At 39.6% G+C, this 21,136-nt stretch overlaps 3 pseudogenes; all 3 read left to right on the top strand.

Annotated features, from left to right (window-relative positions):
- Positions 1–9,047: 9,047 nt before the first annotated feature.
- On the top strand, positions 9,048–9,648 carry LOC119527826 (annotated as a pseudogene).
- A 6,346-nt stretch (positions 9,649–15,994) lies between these two features.
- LOC119526393 lies at positions 15,995–16,509 on the top strand (annotated as a pseudogene).
- Positions 16,510–17,419: 910 nt separating this feature from the next.
- On the top strand, positions 17,420–20,451 carry LOC119526400 (annotated as a pseudogene).
- Positions 20,452–21,136: the final 685 nt, after the last annotated feature.

Here is a 21,136-nt window from a genome sequence, read left to right on the forward strand (position 1 = left end):
ATCCAAGGTGACCCTCCGGCTCTCCAAGGTCAGTCATCACCCAAAGCCTCTGTCTGTTTTTTGGGGATATGTACCTGTAGTGAGCAGTTCACACTCACTACTTAAAACCCCAGTTGGAGAGGTGGGGCAAGATGGCAGACTGGTGAGCTGTATGTTTTAGTTACTTCTCCAGGAAAGTAGGTAGAAAGCCAGGAACTGCGTGGACTGGACACCACAGAGCAATCTGACTTTGGGCATACTTCACACAACACTCATGAAAACATGGAACTGCTGAGATCAGCGAAATCTGTAAGTTTTTGTGGCCAGGGGACCCGCACCCCTCCCTGCCAGGCTCAGTCCCGTGGGAGGAGGGGCTGTCAGCTCCGGGAAGGAGACGGGAGAACTGCAGTGGCAGCCCTTATCGGAAACTCATTCTACTGATCCAAATTCCAACCACAGCTAGACTGAGACCAGACACCAGAGAATCTGAGAGGAGCCAGCCCAGCAGAGAGGAGACAGGCATAGAAAAAAACAGCACAAAAAACTCCAAAATTAAAAGCGGAGGATTTTTGGAGTTCTGGTGAACATAGAAAGGGGAAGGGCAGAGCTCAGGCCCTGAGGCTCATATGCAAATCCCGAAGAAAAGCTGATCTCTCTGCCCTGTGGACCTTTCCTTAATGACCCTAATTGCTTTGTCTCTTAGCATTTCAATAACCCATTAGATCTGTGAGGAAGGCCCTTTTTTTTTTTTAATCCTTTTTTCTTTTTCTAAAACAATTACTCTAAGAAGCCCAATACAGAAAGCTTCAAAGACTTGCAATTTGGGCAGGTCAAGACAAGAGCAGAACTAAGAGAGCTCTGAGACAAAAGGTAATAATCCAGTGGCTGAGAAAATTCACTAAACACCACAACTTCCCAAGAAAAGGGGGGTGTCCACTCACAGCCATCATCCTAGTGGATAGGAAATACTCCTGCCCATCACCAGCCCCATAGCCCAGAGCTGCCCAAGACAACCCAGTGTGATGGAAGTGCTTCAAATAACAGGCACACACCACAAAACTGGGCATGGACATTAGCCTTCCATGCAACCTCAGTTGATTGTCCCAGAATTGGGAAGTCGGACCAGTGTGAATTAAAAACGCCCCATTCAGCCATCATTTCAGCAGACTCGGAGACTCCCTACACAGCCCAGGAGCCCAAAACTGCCCTGGGGGGATGGCACTCACCTGTGACTTAGCAGAGTCATCCCTCAACAGAGGACCAGGGGGTGCACGGCCTGGAAGAGGGACCCACTCGCAAGTCTCAGGAGCCATACGCCAATACCAAGGACTTGTGGGTCAGTGGCAGAGACAAACTGTGGCAGGACTGAACTGAAGGACTAGACTATTGCAGCAGCTTTAAAACTCCAGGAACACCAGGGAGATTTGATTGTTAGAGCCACCCCCCCCCCTCCCTGACTGCCCAGAAACACACCCCATATACAGGGCAGGCAACACCAACTACACACGCAAGCTTGGTACACCAATTGGACCCCACAAGACTCACTCCCCCACTCCCCACAAAGGCAAAGCAGGGGAGAACTGGCTTGTGGAGAACAGGTGGCTCGTGGATGCCACCTGCTGGTTAGTTAGAGAAAGTGTACTCCACGAAGCTGTAGAGCTGATAAATTAGACATAAGGACTTAAATTGGTCTACAAATCCTAAAAGAACCCTAACAAGTTAAGCAAATGCCAAGAGGCCAAAAACAACAGAAAATTATAAAGCATATGAAAAAAACAGATGATATGGATAACCCAAGCCCAAGCACCCAAATCAAAAGATCAGAAGAGACATAGCACCTAGAGCAGCTACTCAAAGAACTAAAGATGAACTATGAAACCATAGTACGGGATACAAATGATAGCAAAAAGACCCTAAAAGGGCATAAAGAAGATATTGCAAGACTAAATAAAAAAATAGATGATCTTATGGAAATTAAAGAAACCGTTGACCAAATTAAAAAGATTCTAGACACTCATAGTACAAGACTAGAGGAAGTTTAACAACGAATCAGTGACCTGGAAGATGACAGAACGGAAAATGAAAGCATAAAAGAAAGAATGGGGAAAAAAATTGAAAAAATCGAAATGGAACTCAGGGATATAACAGATAATATAAAACATTAGAATATAAGACTCATTGGTGTTCCAGAAGGGGAAGAAAACGGTAAAGGTCTAGGAAGAGTATTCAAACAAATTGCTGGGGAAAACTTCCCAAAGCTTATAAACACCAGAAATACACAAATCATAAATGCCCAGTGAACTCCAAATAGAATAAATCCAAATAAACCCACTCCGAGACATATTCTGATCACACTGTCAAACACGGAAGAGAAGGAGCAAGTTCTAAAAGCAGCAAGAGAAAAGCAATTCAGCACATACAAAGGAAACAGCATAAGACTAAGTAGTGACTACTCAGCAGCCACCATGGAGGCGAGAAGACAGTGGCACAATATATTTAAAATTCTGAGTGAGAAAAATTTCCAACCAAGAATACTTTATCCAGCAAAGCTCTCCTTCAAATTTGAGGGAGAGCTTAAATTTTTCACAGACAAACAAATGCTGAGAGAATTTGCTAACAAGAGACCTGCCCTACTGGAGATACTAAAGGGAGCCCTGCAGACAGAGACACAAAGAAAGGACAGAGAGACTTGGAGAAAGGTTCAGTACTAAAGAGATTCAGTATGGGTACATTAAAGGATATTAATAGAGAGAGGGGAAAAATATATATGACAAACATAAACCAAAGGACAAGATGGCTGATTCAAGAAATGCCTTCACGGTTATAAAGTTGAACGTAAATGGATTAAACTCCCCAATTGAAAGATATAGATTCACAGAATGGATCAAAACAAAATGAACCATCAATATGTTGCATACAAGAGACTCATCTTAGACACAGGGACACAAAGAAATTGAAAAGTGAAAGGATGGAAAAAAATATTTCATGCAAGCTACAGCCAAAAGAAAGCAGGTGTAGCAAAATTAATCTCAGATAAAATAGACTTTAAATGCAGGGATGTTTTGAGAGACAAAGAAGGCCACTACATACTAATAAAATGGGCGATTCAACAAAAAGAAATAACAATCATAAATGTCTATGCACCCAATCAAGGTGCCACAAAATACATGAGAGAAACACTGGCAAAACTAAAGGAAGCAATGGATGTTTCCACAATAATTGTGGGAGACTTCAACACATCACTCTCTCCTATAGATAGATCAACCAGACACATGACCAATAAGGAAATTGAAAATCTAAACAATCTGATAAATGAATTAGATTTAACAGACATATACAGAACATTACATCCCAAATCACCAGGATACACATACTTTTCTTGTGCTCATGGAACTTTCTCCAAAATAGATCATAAGCTGGGACATAAAACAAGCCTCAATAAATTTAAAAAGATTGAAATTATTCAAAGCACATTCTCTGACCACAATGGAATACAATTAGAAGTCAATAACCATCAGAGACTTAGAAAATTCACAAATACCTGGAGGTTAAACCACATACTCCTAAACAATCAGTGGGTTAAAGAAGAAATAGCAAGAGAAATGGCTAAATATATAGAGACGAATGAAAATGAGAACACAACATACCAAAATCTACGGGATGCAGCAAAAGCAGTACTGAGGGGGAAATTTATAGCACTAAATGCATATATTAAAAAGGAAGAAAGAGCCAAAATCAAAGAACTAATGGATCAACTGAAGAAGCTAGAAAATGAACAGCAAACCAATCCTAAACCAAGTAGAAGAAAAGAAATAACAAGGATTAAAGCAGAAATAAATGACATAGAGAACAAAAAACAATAGAGAGGATAAATATCACCAAATATGGTTCTTTGAGAAGATCAACAAGATTGACAAGCCCCTAGCTAGACTGACAAAATCAAAAAGAGAGAAGACCCATATTAACAAAATAATGAATGAAAAAGGTGACATAACTGCAGACACCAAAGAAATTAAAAAAATTTTAAGAGGATACTATGAACAACTGTATGGCAACAAACTGGATAATATAGAGGAAATGGACAATTTCCTGGAAACACATGAACAACCTAGACTGACCAGAGAAGAAATAGAAGACCTCAACCAACCCATCACAAGCAAAGAGATCCAATCAGTCATCAAAAATCTTCCCACAAATAAATGCCCAGGGCCAGATGGCTTCACAGGGGAATTCTACCAAACTTTCCAGAAAGAACTGACACCAGTTTTACTCAAACTCTTTCAAAACATTGAAGAAAATGGAACACTACCTAACTCATTTTATGAAGGTAACATCAATCTAATACCAAAACCAGGCAAAGATGCTACAAAAAAGGAAAACTACCGGCCAATCTCCCTAATGAATATAGATGCAAAAATCCTCAACAAAATACTTGCAAATCGAATCCAAAGACACATTAAAAAAATCATACACCATGACCAAGCGGGGTTCATTCCAGGCATGCAAGGATGGTTCAACATAAGAAAATCAATCAATGTATTATAACACATTAAAAATTCAAAAGGGAAAAATCAAATGATCATCTCAATACATGCTAAAAAAGCATTTGACAAAATCCAACATCCGTTTTTGATAAAAACACTTCAAAAGGTAGGAATTGAAGGAAACTTCCTCAACATGTTAAAGAGCATATATGAAAAACCCACAGCCAGCATAGTACTCAATGGTGAGAGAATGAAAGCCTTCCCTCTAAGATCAGGAACAAGACAAGGATGCCTGCTGTCACCACTGTTATTCAACATTGTGCTGGAAGTGCTAGCCAGGGCAATCCGGCAAGACAAAGAAATAAAAGACATCCAAACTGGAAAAGAAGAAGTAAAACTGTCATTGTTTGCAGATGATATGATCTCATATTTGGGAAACCCTGAGAAATCGACGATACAGCTACTAGAGCTAAGAAACAAATTTAGCAATGTAGCGGGATACAAGATTAATGCACATAAGTCAGTAATGTTTCTATATGCTAGAAAGGAACAAACTGAAGAGACACTCAAGAAAAAGATACCATTTTCAATAGCAACTAAAAAAAATCAAGTACCTAGGAATAAACTTAACCAAAGATGTAAAAGATCTATACAAAGAAAACTACATAACTCTGCTAAAAGAAATAGAAGGGGATCTTAAAAGATGGAAAAATTTTCCATGTTCATCGACAGGAAGGCTAAATGTCATTAAGATGTCAATTCTACCCAAACTCATCTACAGATTCAATGCAATCCCAATCAAAATTCCAACAACCTACTTTGCAGACTTGGAAAACCTAGTTATCAAATTTATTTGGAAAGGGAAGATGCCTCGAATTGCTAAAGACACTCTAAAAAAGAAAAACAAAGTGGGAGGATTTACACTCCCTGACTTTGTAGCTTATTATAAAGCCACAGTAGTCAAAACAGCATGGTACTGGCACAAAGATAGACATATAGATCAATGGAATCGAATTGAGAATTCAGAGATAGACCCCCAGATCTATGGCCAACTGATCTTTGATAAAGCCTCCAAAGTCACTGAACTGAGTCATAATGGTCTTTTCAACAAATGGGGCTGGGAGACTTGGATATCCATATCCAAAAGAATGAAAGAGGACCCCTACCTCACACCCTACACAAAAATTAACTCAAAATGGATGAAAGATCTCAATATAAAAGAAAGTACCATAAAACTCCTAGAAGATAATGTAGGAAAACATCTTCAAAACCTTGTATTAGGCAGACACTTCCTAGACTTTACACCCAAAGCACAAGCAACAAAAGAAAAAATAGATAAATGGGAACTCCTCAAGCTTAGAAGTTTCTGCACCTCAAAGGAATTTCTCAAAAAGGTAAAGAGGCAGCCAACTCAATGGGAAAATTTTTTGGAAACCATGTATCTGACAAAAGACTGATATCTTGTATATATAAAGAAATCCTACAACTCAATGACGATAGTACAGACAGCTCAATTATAAAATGGGCAAAAGATATGAAAAGACAGTTCTCTGAAGAGGAAATACAAATGGCCAAGAAACACATGAAAAAATGTTCAGCTTCACTAGCTATTAGAGAGATGCAAATGAAGACCACAATGAGATACCATATAACACCAATTAGAATGGCTGCCATTAAACAAACAGGAAACTACAAATGCTGGAAGGGATGTGGAGAAATTGGAACTCTTATTCATTGTTGGTGGGACTGTATAATGGTTCAGCCACTCTGGAAGTCAGTCTGGCAGTTCCTTAGAAAACTAGATACAGAGTTACCATTCGATCTAGCGATTGCACTTCTCAGTATATACCCGGATGATCGGAAAGCAGTGACACGAACAGATATCTGCACGCCAATGTTCATAGCAGCATTATTCACAATTGCCAAGAGACGGAAACAACCCAAATGTCCTTCAACAGATGAGTGGATAAATAAAATGTGGTATATACACACGATGGAATACTACGCGGCAGTAAGAAGGAACGATCTCGTGAAACATATGACAACATGGATGAACCTTGAAGACATAATGCTGAGCGAAATAAGCCAGGCACAAAAAGAGAAATATTATATACTACCACTAATGTGAACTTTGAAAACTGTAAAACAAATGGTTTATAATGTAGAATGTAGGGGAACTAGCAATAGAGAGCAATTAAGGAAGGGGGAACAATAATCCAAGAAGAATAGATAAGCTATTTAACATTCTGGGGATGTCCAGGAATGACTATGGTCTGTTAATTTCTGATGGGTATAGTAGGAACAAGTTCACAGAAATGTTGCTATATTAGGTAACTTTCTTGGGGTAAAGTAGGAACATGTTGGAAGTAAAGCAGTTATCTTAGGTTAGTTGTCTTTTTCTTACTCCCTTGTTATGGTCTCTTTGAAATGTTCTTTTATTGTATTTTTTTTTAACTTTTTTTTTTAATTTTTTTTTAATACAGTTGATTTTAAAAAGGAAAAAAGTTAAAAAAAAAAAAAAAAGAAAGAAAGAAAGAAAAAAGAAACAAGGAAAAAAAATATGTAGAGCCCCCTTGAAGAGCCTGTGGAGAATGCAGGGGTATTGGCCTACCCCACCTCGATGGTTGCTAACATGACCACAGACATAGGGGACTGGTGGTTTGATGGGTTGAGCCCTCTACCATAGGACTTACCCTTGGGAAGATAGTTGCTGCAAAGGAGAGGCTAGGCCTCCCTATAATTGTGCCTAAGAGCCTCCTCCCGAATGCCTCTTTGTTGCTCAGATGTGGCCCTCTCTCTCTAGCTAAGCCAACTTGAAAGGTGAAATCACTGCCCTCCCCCCTACAGGGGATCAGACACCCAGGGGAGTGAATCTCTCTGGCAACGTGGAATATGACTCCCGGGGAGGAATGTAGACCGGGCATCATGGGATGGAGAACATCTTCTTGACCAAAAGGGGGATGTGAAAGGAAATGAAATAAGCTTCAGTGGCAGAGAGATTCCAAAAGGAGCCAAGAGGTCACTCTGGTGGGCACTCTTATGCACAATTTAGACAACCCTTTTTAGGTTCTAAAGAATTGGGGTAGCTGGTGGTGGATACCTGAAACTATCAAACTACAACCCAGAACCCATGAATCTCAAAGACAATTGTATAAAAATGTAGCTTATGAGGGGTGACAATGGGATTGGGAAAGCCATGAGGACCACACTCCACTTTGCCTAGTTTATGGATGGATGAGTAGAAAAATAGGGGAAGGAAACAAACAGACAAAGATACCCAGTGTTCTTTTTTACTTCAATTGCTCTTTTTCACTTTAATTATTATTCCTGTTATTTTTGGGTGTGTGCTAATGAAAGTGTCAGGGATTGATTTAGGTGATGAATGTACAACTATGTAATGGTACTGTGAACAATCGAATGTACGATTTGTTTTGTATGACTGTGTGGTATGTGAATATATCTCAATAAAATGAAGATTAAAAAAAAAAAAACCAGTTGGAGCTCAGCTGAGCTGTATTTGCTTGCTGGGAGAGAGCTTCTCTCTGGCACCATGCGGCTTTGCAGCTCAGGCTATGGGGGAGTGCATCTCACGACTTGGATCCGCAGGTTTTACTTAAAGATTTTATTCTGTGATCTTGGGCATTCCTCCCAATTCAGATTGGTGTATGATGAGTGGACAGTCTCATTTGTCCCCCTGCAGTTATTTTGGATTATTTACTAGTTGTTTCTGGTTTTTTTTAGTTGTTCCAGGGGGACTACTTAGCTTCCACTCCTCTCCATGCCACCATCTTGCCCAAGCTTCGCTTCTATGCACTTTTAATTTTATTTTTCTTTTTTGGGTCATTGAATCTAAGGTTTGATTGTTAGAGCACCTTAAGCCCTTTAAACACAGGAAGGCTAAGTGTTCTCTACTCCCATGGGCCTCTGCAAAGGTACCAGGAGGAAGTTTTCCCTGATGCCTGGCCTGCTTTCCTTTCTTAGCTTCAGGGGCAGGGAGAACTGCATCCAACCAGTGAACTCCCTTTTTGGCCTCCTAGGTATCACAGAGACCAGGCACAGAGACCATGGGCAATGCTGACCTTCTACAGGGGGCCCACATGTAACTGAGGCCCATGGTTTCCCCAAGACTTGCCATTTATGTTCCTCACTGCTAGACTCTCAACCAAGGCAAAGACTCCATACTCGTCCAACCCACCATAAATCCCATAGAATCCATCTCTTTGGCAGCTGGCTTCCCCTAACCAAATCAGCCAGTTGGCTCATGAGAAAATGGCATTGGATTTGGGAAAAAGAATACCCCTCTTTGGCTTACAGTTAAAATATTTTATTTTGTTTGTCCTTTCAACCTTACAATAGCACTAAGAGGTAGAGGTTCTAACCGCAAAGTTACAGGCTCAATGCTATTTCTACTTTTTAAACAACTACAGTAGATGGTGGCCAAAGTCAGTCTAAAAGCTTCTTTGCTCTGGGGCTGATGTTCCAGGGCATGGTTGAGTGGCCAGTACAGCCCTATGGGAGCTGGGGCACAAAAATACTGAAGTGAAACCAAAGGTCTATGAGCCCTGGCATCTTTATTCAGAGAAGATGAAAGATATTGACACGGGAAAAGAGTATATCATTCCCAGTCCTGGGTATAGAAATATGAGGGAGAGAACCAGCACTTCAGAATATCACAGAGAACACAAGGAATCCAAGAACAAGAAAACTCGTCCATTGGAATACCAGGATACCTTGAAAACAGCAACCCAAGCTTAGGCTCTTTCCGAACTCAGAATCCTGGATGAGGAACATCCCAAGGGAAAGTACCATCACAGCTTAAGTGCTCTGAAGCCCATCTGGACCACTTCCAAAACCAGCACCCAGTAGACAATTCTGGGCTCTTCCCCTATATGACTTTTTCTTGCCTTTCTCCTCTGGCCTGCATGGCCAACAGGAAAGGAAAGGTCTTAATGGAGGATGGTCTTTGTCCAAGTACAAGTCTTCTGATGTGAACTGAAGAAGATGACAGAGGCTGTAGCAAGAAGAGATGGATGAATCTGGATCAGATGCTACTTCCCTCCAAAGGGTTGTGTGGCTATTCTGCTGATCTAGGCTCATCCTCTCCATTGTGTGCCTGATGATCATGCAGCTGGCTGGCTTCAGTGGACCAGATTTTCAGGATGGCTGTATTCTGCAGTCAGAATGAGAGAGTCAAGCTGAGCAGAATCTCTTGCTAAGAGTTCAGGTATGGGAAGGAAGGAACCCAAAACAACAACATGCTGTCCTTGCATACCTTCTTTGGAGACTAGTCTATCAGCACCATGATATATGAGAAAATACTTTACTGTACCACCATCTTACTGAGTTGCTTTGCGTGAGGAAAAGAGAGCTTTGACCCTGCCATTTGGAGACTCAGTTCTATATTGTGGAGTCCATACTGGAAAAGAAGTCAATCTTTTTGCTAGTAAACCAACAACCTATCTGTAAATGGTTGTGATCCAAACACTAGATATAACCCTAAAAATCTGAGGAGAGGAGAAGTGGGATGCAATAGATCTTTGCATCTGAAATCTCCTATTCGACCAGGTCATTATTTATTGAGACATGGCATAAATTTAGTAGGTGGGGATCTCCTAGGATCTAGTAAGCATCTGGCATTAATTTACTCTTAGAAAAAATGAGAAATACTAATTAACCCAGAGAGGTATGCAGCCTTAGCCACCTCAGGACAATTGCACCTGGCCTCCATTTTTGTCTGTCATTCAGTGCTGGCTTAGAGCTGAAAAACCTTTGCTACAAGGAACTGGGTAGATGGAGTACATGGTTTTCTTGTTAATTTTTTTCTTCTTTCAGGGTAGGCTTTTGGTTTAGCTTTCTTTTGTTACAGTTTGTTTTGTTTCATTTTCAGCAAGATCAATTTTAGCTGCAAGGACTTCAAAAGACTCCAAAGGATGCCACCAGTTTTCCTTGGGGCCTAGATTTTTGTATTCCTTCTTGAGCAGAAGTAATGCCTCACAGTCTAGCAAACCAATAGCACCAGCAATTTTAAGCAGAGTGTCTCTTTGGGGAGTTTTTTTAATTTTGTTTTGTTTTGTTAATTCTCCTTTTTTAGCAATAAGTTCTCTATTCCAAGAGAATCTACTCCATTGCAGAATCACTGCAACTTTAGGAGCCCTAACCAATTAAGTGCTGTCAGCTTGATGAACTACTTCAGAATCTGGAAACAGATATTGGTTCTATTCTGTATTTCCACTGTGTGTAGCTAAAACAGTCGAAAGCCAGATGACCTGTTAGATGGCTAGCCCTGTACAACTCAACTCTGTATGTTCCCATTGTATGTTACTGCAATGCTCATCTTATTGTACAGTGTTTGTGAGATGCTCTTTGAAGATGGTACATTTGTTTTTTATCCTTTTCATTTTCAGTAAAAATACATTACTTCACCCCAAAAGAGAAAACTACAGTAAATGGAGAGAAAAACAAAACTTGCATTGGCCCTGCTTCAGCGTTCATGGTCACACTGCAACATAACCATGCTCAAGTTCCAAGGCCTACAAACAGCCATTATGCTTGCATTTTTCAAAGAACATAACCTACAAAGAGAGAAGAACTAGAGTACAGATAAATAAAGAATGGAAGACTTGCACAATTTGGGGCTCTGTTTTTTTGGCTTCTCACTTGCACCTAGCACAACTGTAAGTATAGCACATGGGTCACTCTGGGAAGATGAGAATAAAGACAGATACTGATAAATGCTCTTCCCTATGGATCTTAAAAGAGAGACATATATCCATTTCCGAACTTAAAACAGCATCCAACACAACTTCAATCAATACAATGTAGAGAAAAATGTGCTTTGATTTTCTATCCATTTATTTTTCAGTAGTGCCTAGGTGCTAAAATTCAAACATAAAGGTGACTCTTGAGTACTCTCCATTTAAAAAAAGATAACAGAAACTGTGCTTCCCCTGACAAAACAAAACTTTAGCCATTTTTGCCATGTTTCAGTGTTTGAACAAGTAAGGAAACTATACTAGACATCCCTTTCTTTTTGAGATATACCTCTCTCTGGTAACTTAAATGGTATAATAACTCTAGTGAGCATACACATTTATTTTATCCTCCTCCTTCCCTTAGCTTCTGCTCAAAGTTATCACTCTGGAGAATTGCCAGCGCATGACCAAGATTATAACTTGGATGTTGGTGACAGCATAAAAAGGAATGACTCTTAGCAGTTTGTTCTCTACCATGTCTCCCCCTTTGTTCTCATGAGAAGCCTCCTAACCAGCTCCAGGTCTGCACATTTCTGCAGAAAACACATCTTTCAAATTTATGAGCAAAATGCTACAAGCTGCTGCCTTCATTAAATAGTCCTCTCTAATCATTTTTATAACTCACCTGTCTCATTGGAAAGCAAAACTTAAGAAAAACTGAATCCTCAGATAGTCTTACAATAGACTTGGGGTGCAATTTTTCTTGCTCTCTTTTCAGGGAAATCCATTTGGCTTAATGCAGGTAATAATCCATTCATCTTCTTTGATTTTTAACTCTTCCATTTACATTTAACTAGTGGATATAGTCACTGACTTGGAATAGTGGAGACCCAAATCTTCTCCCACTATTTCACTTCTGTAAACTATGATTCCTTATAATAGTGCTGACCCCACAGGTGATCAGGCATGCAAAGAAAGCAACACAGTTTTCAATAAAAGGTGGGTTTTTAGAGTGGTCTCATCCCAATTTCTCTCTAGGGTAAAAGATGTATATCTATTCTCGGGAAGGAAGGAAGAAAGTGAGGATGGAAGGAAAGAAAGAAGGAAGGGAAGGAAGGAGGGAAGGAGAGAAGAAGGAAGGCAATAAAATGGAGCTCATAGGGAACTTCTGGGGAAGATGGCGGAGTAGAGAGCTCCGGAAGTCACTCCTCCTACACCAACAGTTAGTGGGCAGGCAGAAACTGTCTGAAACAACTGATTTTGGGCTCTGGAGGCCAGTGGACACTGTACAGCATCCAGGGAAGAACAGGATGAAGAGACTAAGAAACTGCAGTAAAAAAACTGTGAAGTAGCTCGCTCCGTGGCAGCTGCCAGAACCTACCCCCCACTTGCAAGTTGGCTGCTGCAGCGGGAGAGGGACCTGGAAACCCTCCTCCCCAAGAACAGGTGTGGCACACCAAGTGCTGATCACAGTTTTGTTTGGTGAATTTCAATCACAGGGTCCTGACTCCGAACGATTGTTTTAGCCCACCCCAGACAGGGACCACTGTGGTCACTGTTCCAACCCCACCATGACAGGAGCAAAGTAGGTGGAGGTTTAAAGACTCAGGGTCTCCCTAGGACTGCAGTGAACAGTTGGCTGAAGAGCGCCATCTGCTGGGCAGGCTAGGAAAGTGCAGATTCGGGGAGCCATCAAAAAGGTTTTATGGCGTCTTTCCTGATCCTCCCCCCAGGGCTCTGTGGAACTTGTCTGTGGAAACTTCGTGGGTCTCTGGCCCTGTTTTGGTTGGGAAATACTGAATTGGGAAACTCCTTTCCAGGGTGACCTTCCTTCCAGAATTTGCCCTCCAGGCAAAGCAGCTACAGAGAGTGAAAGGAGAATAAAACAACAACAGCAAAATACACACACACACACACACACACACACACACAAACACACAAACTATAGAGGAAAAACAAAAACAGACCAGAACAAACCAGGATTCCTGGAGAAGGAACAGAGATAAGATTTTTCTTGGGGGAGAAACAAGGAATGTGACCTTAAAAATTTTATTCTATACCCAAGGCAAGAATCAGATGAAAAAGAGCTGAATAAATGTGATCAGTTTAACACAGGCAAGTCTAAAAGTCTAGAATAAATTGACAAGTGTCAAAGAAGAGCCTTAACACAAAACCAACCAACAATAGAACTCGAGGCAAGAAAGAGAAACTGACCTTCAGAGTAAACTCATCAAAATAACCAGATGCCTAGATACCAGCCAAATATTACAAGGCATACCCAGAAATGGGAAGATATGGCCAGTCAAAGGAACAAATTAAAACTGTGGAGGAGACACAGAATTTGGAACAACTAATCAAAGATTTTCAAACAAATCTTCTAAATCAATTCAAGGAGATGAAGGAAAAGATGGCCAAGGAGATGAAGGATATTAAGAAGATACTGTGTGAGCATAAAGAATTTGAAAGTATGAAAAGAAATATAACAGAACTTATTGGGATAAAAGGTACAGTAAAAGAGATTAAGAATACACTAGACACAATCAATGAACACTAGGGTCTATAGTTAAAAATAACATTGTAATATTCTTCCATTAATTGAAAAAAAGGCAATACACCAAAGCTAATATCAACAGAGAGGGATAAAAGGGAGGGGTGTGGGATTCTTGTTGTTGTTTCTTTTATATTTTTTTTCATTCTTTTATCTTTTTTCTTCTTTTTTTGCAGAAGGAATGGAATTGTTCTCATATGGATTGTGGTGGTGAAAGCATAATTGTGTGACTATACTGGGAGCTATTTATTGGTCATTCAGGGTGGATTGCATGGTGTGTAAACAAAACTGTTAAAAAACAAATAGAAAGAAACAAGTGCTGGAGAAGATGTGGAGAAAGAGATATACCTATTCATTTTTGGTAGGGAAGTAGAATGGTTCAGCCCCTCTGGAAGGCAGTGTGGTGGTTCCACAGGAGGCTAAGTATATGGTTGCCATATGATCCTACAACCCTGTTATTTGGTATATGCTTGGAAGAACTGAAAGCAGGGACATGAATAGACATTTACCCACTGGTGCTTATGACAGCAGTATTCATAATCTGCAATGAATGGAGGTGGCCTAAGGGTACTTCGATGGGTGATCAAAAGGGCAAACTGGTGTATACATACAATGGAATATTGAACAGCTGCAGGAAGGAATGAAATCATGAAGCATGCAACTAGGTGAATGAGCCTTGAGGACGTTATGTTGAGTGAAATAAGCCAGAAATGAAAGGACAAGAATTGTAAGGCATTACTAACATAAATTATTACAATGAGCAAATGCTAAGAGTTGAATTTGAAAGCATATGTACCAGGGGATAGAATGTGGACAGAGATTAGGCAATCAATGATGCAGAAGGGCAGTGTTCAACAGGCTTCCAGTACAGGTTCATAGACTGTAAGCTCTTATGGCAGTCACATCTGTTTCTGAGTTTTGACTGTTATTTAAGAGAAGTTTGTGTGGTACAGAATTTATATTCTCTGTAGAATGCTTTCTAATATAAACTGTAAGGTAAGTCTATTGAAACAACATGGTTATATGAAACCTAGATTGGGGAATGAGATCTTGTTATTCTGTACAGGTTAATATGATACCCTGATACACCCCAGAGTACTATGAGGAGAAAATAATAAAGTATTTGCAAAGTTCCCTTGAGGGACTGGGGGGAAATGTGGAAATATTAAACCTCCTCATCCGGGGAATTCCTGATAGTCCCACAAGCATTAGGGAATCTCAATTTAATAAGTCAAGCCCTCGATCTTGGGGCTTGCCCTTAAGAAACTTATTTCTGCAAAGGAGAAGCTAAGCCTACTTATAATCATGCCTAAGAGTCACTCCCAGAGAACCTCTTTTGTTGCTCAGATGTGGCCTCTTTCTCTCATTCAACTCTGCAAATAAACTCACTGCCTCCCCACGACATGGAACATGACTGCCAGGGTGTAAGTCTCACTGGCAACATGGAACATGACTCCCAGGGATAAGCCTGGCCCTGGCATCATGGGATTGAGAATGACATCTTGTCCAAAAGGGGGAAATGAAATGAAACAAAATAAAGCATCAGTGGCTGAGAGATCTCAAAAAGATTTGAGAGCTCAATCTGGAGGTTATTCTTATGCATTATATAGATATTACTTTTTAGTTTCTAGTGTATTAAAATAGCTGGAAGGAAATACTTAAATCTGTTAAATGGTAATCCAGAAGACTTGATTCTTGATGATAACTATATAACTATATAGTTTTATCATGTGACTGTATGATAGGGAAAACCTGGTGACTGGGCAGATGAGTAATAAAGTAATGAAAAAATATATAAATTATGGGGGGAGGGGTATGGGATGGTTTGAGTGTCTTTTTTATTTATATTTTCTTTTTTTTTTATTTTGGGTTAATGAAAATGTTTGAAAATTGATTGTGGTGATGAATGCACAACTATGTGATGATACTATGAGCCTCTGATTGTATTGGATGTATGATATGGTGTGTGAGTATACCTCAATAAAAGTGCATTTAAAAAATGCACTAGAGGCACTTTACCCTCAGGGCTGGAAATGTGACTTTTGGGAGCTTCAGAGGCTGAGGAGACAGAGGCAGAGGCGGCTGGGGAAGCTGCCTTCACTTGCCTCTTTCTCTCTCCTGCTGCTTCCTGGATCAAAATAGCCTTTTTTTATTAAAAAGAAAGGAGAAAAAAAGTAGCTGTCTGACCCTCATGCCCTCTCTTCCTCTCTGCCCTCTGCCCTGTGAGGGAGTCCAGGATGGTTGCTCTGCTGAGCCCCAGCTGCACTGGGCCACCCCTGCCCACTGCCCCCATGCAGCCCTTCTACACCTGGGCTGCCACCAGGATAGGTGAGATTGCTGCCGCCGTGTCCTTCATCTCCCAGTTCCTCTGCACCAAGAGGCTCAAGGGTGAGTGACAGCTGCAGACCTTCAGCCAGAGCCTGCAGAAGCTGCTAGCAGAACATTAGAAACATCACTGGTTCCCAGAAAAGCTGTGCAAAGGATCCGGTTACCGTTGTATTTGCATCAACCATAAAATGGATCCTCTGATTGGACAGGCAGCACAGCAGATTGGACTGAGCAGTCAGGAACTATTCAGGCTTCTCCCAAGCAAACTCACTCTCTGAGTTGACCCCTACAAAGTGTGCTACAGAATTGGAGAGGATAGCTCAGTCTGTGTGCTGTATGAAGCATCACCAGCAGGAGGTAGTGCTCCAAACAGCACCATCATGCAAATGATAGACAGGAGAATCAGCTGTAAGGAGGAACTTCTCTTGGGCAAAAGGAGCACTTCCAAAATTACAATATGATTACTGTATCAAGTTAAGACAGTATGGATGAATCATCTTATCAGAGATGGACAAATTTCATTTTTGCTTTGGGTGGGCTCCTCTTGGGGATGGATTATGGAATTTAAACAATATCACAAATGGGAAGATCTGGAACAATACAGAATGGTAAAAAAAAATTTTAAGTGACAGTGCCACAGTTTGGACAGTACCTTTCAATGATTTAAAGACTGAGTCCAAGTAAATGATCACTTTATTTGCTAGGGTGGTTTCAGGTTCTCCCAGTCATTATACCTGATTTTTACATCAATCCCTTTAATGCAAATCTATTCAAAGAATCTTCCTCTGCAGTAGATCTTTCAGAGGAAATTTGCATTATTACACTTGAAAATTGTTATTGTTAAACATTTTGGCAGCTCAAAAGGAAAACGTAAGGTTTCAAACATGATAGTATTAGAAATTTTATGACAAGACTTTTACCTACCGCTTAAATACATATAAATGTACATAAAGACAAATAGTAAGGATGACCTGGGAAATGGTCACACCTTGTATTGTGTTTTTGGCCTTTAAAGTATCAAGTGACCAGAATCTACCATGGCAACAGGCTTTTAAGAAAATGCTTAAAAAGACACAGTCTTTTAAACTGTGGGGTTAGCAACAGCCAACTCTCTGTACATTTGCTAGCTTGTAGTTTTCTAAGACTACATAGATTTCTTATTTTTAGATAGTGGAGGTCAAATTTGTAACTTTCCTTACACATAATTGGCTAAAAGACTTTTCCACAAACCACCATATATTTTGTGAATTTTGCTAGTAATCTTTCATTTGGTAAATAAGGAACTGGTGTAAATGTGTACAGTTCATGTATATTGATTGTGGCAAAGTTGTACAGATTTCTAAATTTTGATGAGAAAATTTTCTTCTCTCTATAATAAATTGTTTTTCATGTTGGCATTTAATAAAATACACCAGGAGACAAAGCTCAAGGTAGTGGACAAAATGGCAGGCAGCTCTCTGAAAGCCAGTTCAAAGACCAGGTCATTAGATGTTCATTCATCTGGGTTTTTAGATGTACATATGGATGCATCTGGACCCTCAGATAGTGATATGCCAAGTTGGACAGGACCAAAGAGCCCAAGGAAACATAATTATAGGAATGAAAGTAACCATGAAAGCCTTTATGAATCCCCCCATCAGAATCTCTCAAGACCTCTTCCAGAAAATAAACTTAAAGCATTCAGTATTGGGAAAATGAGTACAGCAAAGTGAAACTTAAGTAAGAAGAAGCAAGAAGAATTAAAGAAAAAGGAGGATGAAAAGGCAGCTGCTGAGATCTATGAGAAATTTCTTGCTGCTTTTGAAGGAAGTGATGGTAATAAAGTGAAAACATTTGTGCGAGGAGGTGTTGTTAATGCAGCTAAAGAAGAACATGAAACAGATGAAAAAAGAGGTAAAATCCATCCTCAAGATATAAGCCATCCTCAAGATTTGCAGATCAAAAAAATCCTCCAAATCAGTCATCCAATGAAAGAACACCATCTCTTCTTGTGATAGAAACTAAAAAACCTCCACTGAAGAAAGGGGAGAAAGAAAAGAAAAAAAGCAATTTGGAACTCTTCAAAGAATTAAATTCAAGAAGAGTATTTTGAGAGACATAAAACAAGTTAAGCCGATTTGAGCCACCTCAGTCAGATTCTGACAGCTTCATTCTATGGATGAGCCTTCAAAAAGAAATAGATCATCTGGTGTTCTTGATGATTATGCACCTGGCTCACATGATGTAGGAGATCCAAGCACTACTAATTTATACTGTGGAAATATTTATCCACAGATGAATGAAGAAATGCTATGCCAAGACTTTGGAAGATTTGGACCATTATTAGCTAGTGTCAAAATTATATGGCCTAGAACTGATGAAGAAAGAGCAAGAGAGAGAAATTGTGGCTTTGTGGCCTTTATGAATAGAAGAGATGCTGAAAGAGCTTTAAAAATTTTAAATGGAAGATGACTATGTCTTTTGAAATGAAATTAGGTTGGGGTAAAACTATTTCCTCACATCCAATAATACATTCCGCCTTATATGATGGAACATATGCTTCCCCCACCTTCATCAGGACTGCCTTTTAATGCGCAACCTAGAGGGCGATTAAAGAACCCTAACGCTCCCATGTTACTGCCACCTAAAAACAAGGAGGCTTTTGAGAAGCCTCTGTCTCAAGCCATAGTCAAAGTGGTTATCCCAAAAGAAGTGAATTTGCTCGCCCTGATACATCTGATGATAGAATTTGTTGTACGTGAAGGGCCAATGTTTGAGGCTATGATTATGAACAGAGAAATCAACAATCCTATGTTCAGGTTCTTATTTGAAAACCAGCCCCCAGCCCATATTTACTATAGATGGAAATTTCATTACATTCTACAGGGAGATTCTCCAACTAAGTAGAGAACTGAAGATTTTCGTATGTTCAAAAATGGATCCTTTTGGAGGTCACCACCATTAAATCCATACCTGCATGGCATGTCAGAAGAGCAAGAAACAGAAGCTTTTGTAGAGAAGCCTAAAAAGGGAGCACTTAAGGAAGAACAGAGGGACAAATTAGAAGAAATCTTGTGGGGATTAACTCCAAGGAAAAATAATATTGGAGATGCAATGGTTTTCTGTCTTAATAATGCTAAAGCTACTGAAGAAATAGTGGATTGCATTACTGAATCACTATCTTAAAGACACCCCTTCCTAAAAAAATTGCCAGATTATATTTAGTTTCTGATGTTTTGTACAACTCTTCAGCCAAAGTTGCCAATACCTCATATTATAGAAAACTTTTTGAAACAAAGTTATGTCAGATATTTTCAGACCTCAGTGCTACTTACTGTACAATTCAAGGCCATTTACAGTCTGAAAACTTTAAGCAATGGGGAATGACCTGCTTCAGAGCATGGGAAGATTGGGCAATTTATCCAGAACCATTTTTGATCAAGCTACAAAACATTTTCCTAGGAATTGTAAATATTATTGAAGAAAATGAAACAGAGGATGTACCAGATGATTTTGATGGTGCCCCCATTGAGGAAGAGCTTGATGGGGCACCTCTTGAAGATGTGGATGGAATTCCTATTGATGCTACTCCCACTGATGACCTTGACAGAGTCCCTATAAAGAGCCTTGGTGATGATCTTGAAGGAGTGCCTTTCGATGCAACTGAAGACTCAAAGAAGAATGAACCTATATTTAAAGTTGCCCCATCAAAATGGGAAGCTGTAGATGAATGTGAACTGGAATCACAGGCTGTAACAACTTCTAAATGGGAGTTATTTGACCAGCATGAAGAATTAGAAGAAGAAAATCAAAACCAAGAAGAAAATGAAGATGAAGAAGATACTCAGAGTTCAAAATATGAAGAGCATTATTTGTATTCTAATCCAATCAAAGAAGAAATGACTGGGTCCAAGTTCTCTAAGTACTCTGAAATGAGTGAGGAAAAACAACCTAAACTTCATGAAATTGAGCTTTAAGTTATGAAGTTTCAAACTTCCTCAATGAGAGAAAGAGAAAGAATTAGAAAGAGAATGAGAAAGAGACAAGAAAGATAAAGAAAAATTGGAATCTTGATCCAAAGACAAGAAAAAGATGAGTGTACACCAATGAGGAAAGAAAGGAAAAGGTGACGCAGTACATCCCCCAGACCATCTTGCAGTAGTAGTGGCAGATGAGTGAAATCCCCATCGCCAAAATCAGAGCAATCAGAGTGTTTAGGAAGATCTCACAAAGAGAGCTCTCGGTCCAGGTCATCTCACAAAAATCTCCTAGAGATGTTAGCAAAAAGGCCAAAAGATCACCTTCTGGTTCAAGAACACCTAAAAGGTCTAGGTGATCACAGTCTAGAGCCCCTAAAAAATCAGGGAAGAAATCCAGATCCCAGGCCCGATCTCTACACAGGTCTCATAAAAAAGTCAAAGAAAGACAAACACTGACCTAGTGTTCACAGTTTTTATGATGCTGTCACTTATTGGAAATGCGATTTTGTTTTGTGCCTAAACAGACTGTTTTTTTTAAAAAGAAAAAATAAATAAAATGAAAGAGCATTCCTGGGGTTTTTTTGTTTGTTTGTTTGTGAATGCATGTGTAAACTCACAAGTAACTGCACCTGTACACCTGTCATTGTTTTATATTGTACAAATTACTTTTGTTGTGGCTGTTTCTCAAGATGAAATTTTTATTGTGCTAATGAATTTCATCAGAAATGTGTAAAATGAATCTGCTGGCAGTAGTAGTATTTTGTCTTAGCAAAAGTAATACAGATGTCTTCCCCCCTTTTGTAGCTTTGACACATTGAATTGGATTTCAAATAAAATCTGAACAGAAGTAAAATATAAAGTAAAGTAAAGTAAAAAGTAAAGTAAAAACTAAAGTAAAGGTAAAGTAAAAAGTAAAGTAAAAGTAAAGTAAAGTAAAATAAAATAAAATAAAATAAAATAGAAGCATACAACAAGCATATCTGAACAGGCAGACAAAATAATAAACTAGAAAACAGGGCAATCAAAATATTACAGACAGAAGAACAGACAGAGAAAAGGAAAAAGATAGAGCAGGGTCTCAGAGAATTGAATGACAGCATGAAGCGCTCAAACATACACATCATGGGTGTCCCAGAAGGAGAAGTA

Source organism: Choloepus didactylus, chromosome 1, assembly GCF_015220235.1.
Source record: "Choloepus didactylus isolate mChoDid1 chromosome 1, mChoDid1.pri, whole genome shotgun sequence".
NCBI lineage: Eukaryota > Metazoa > Chordata > Mammalia > Pilosa > Megalonychidae > Choloepus > Choloepus didactylus.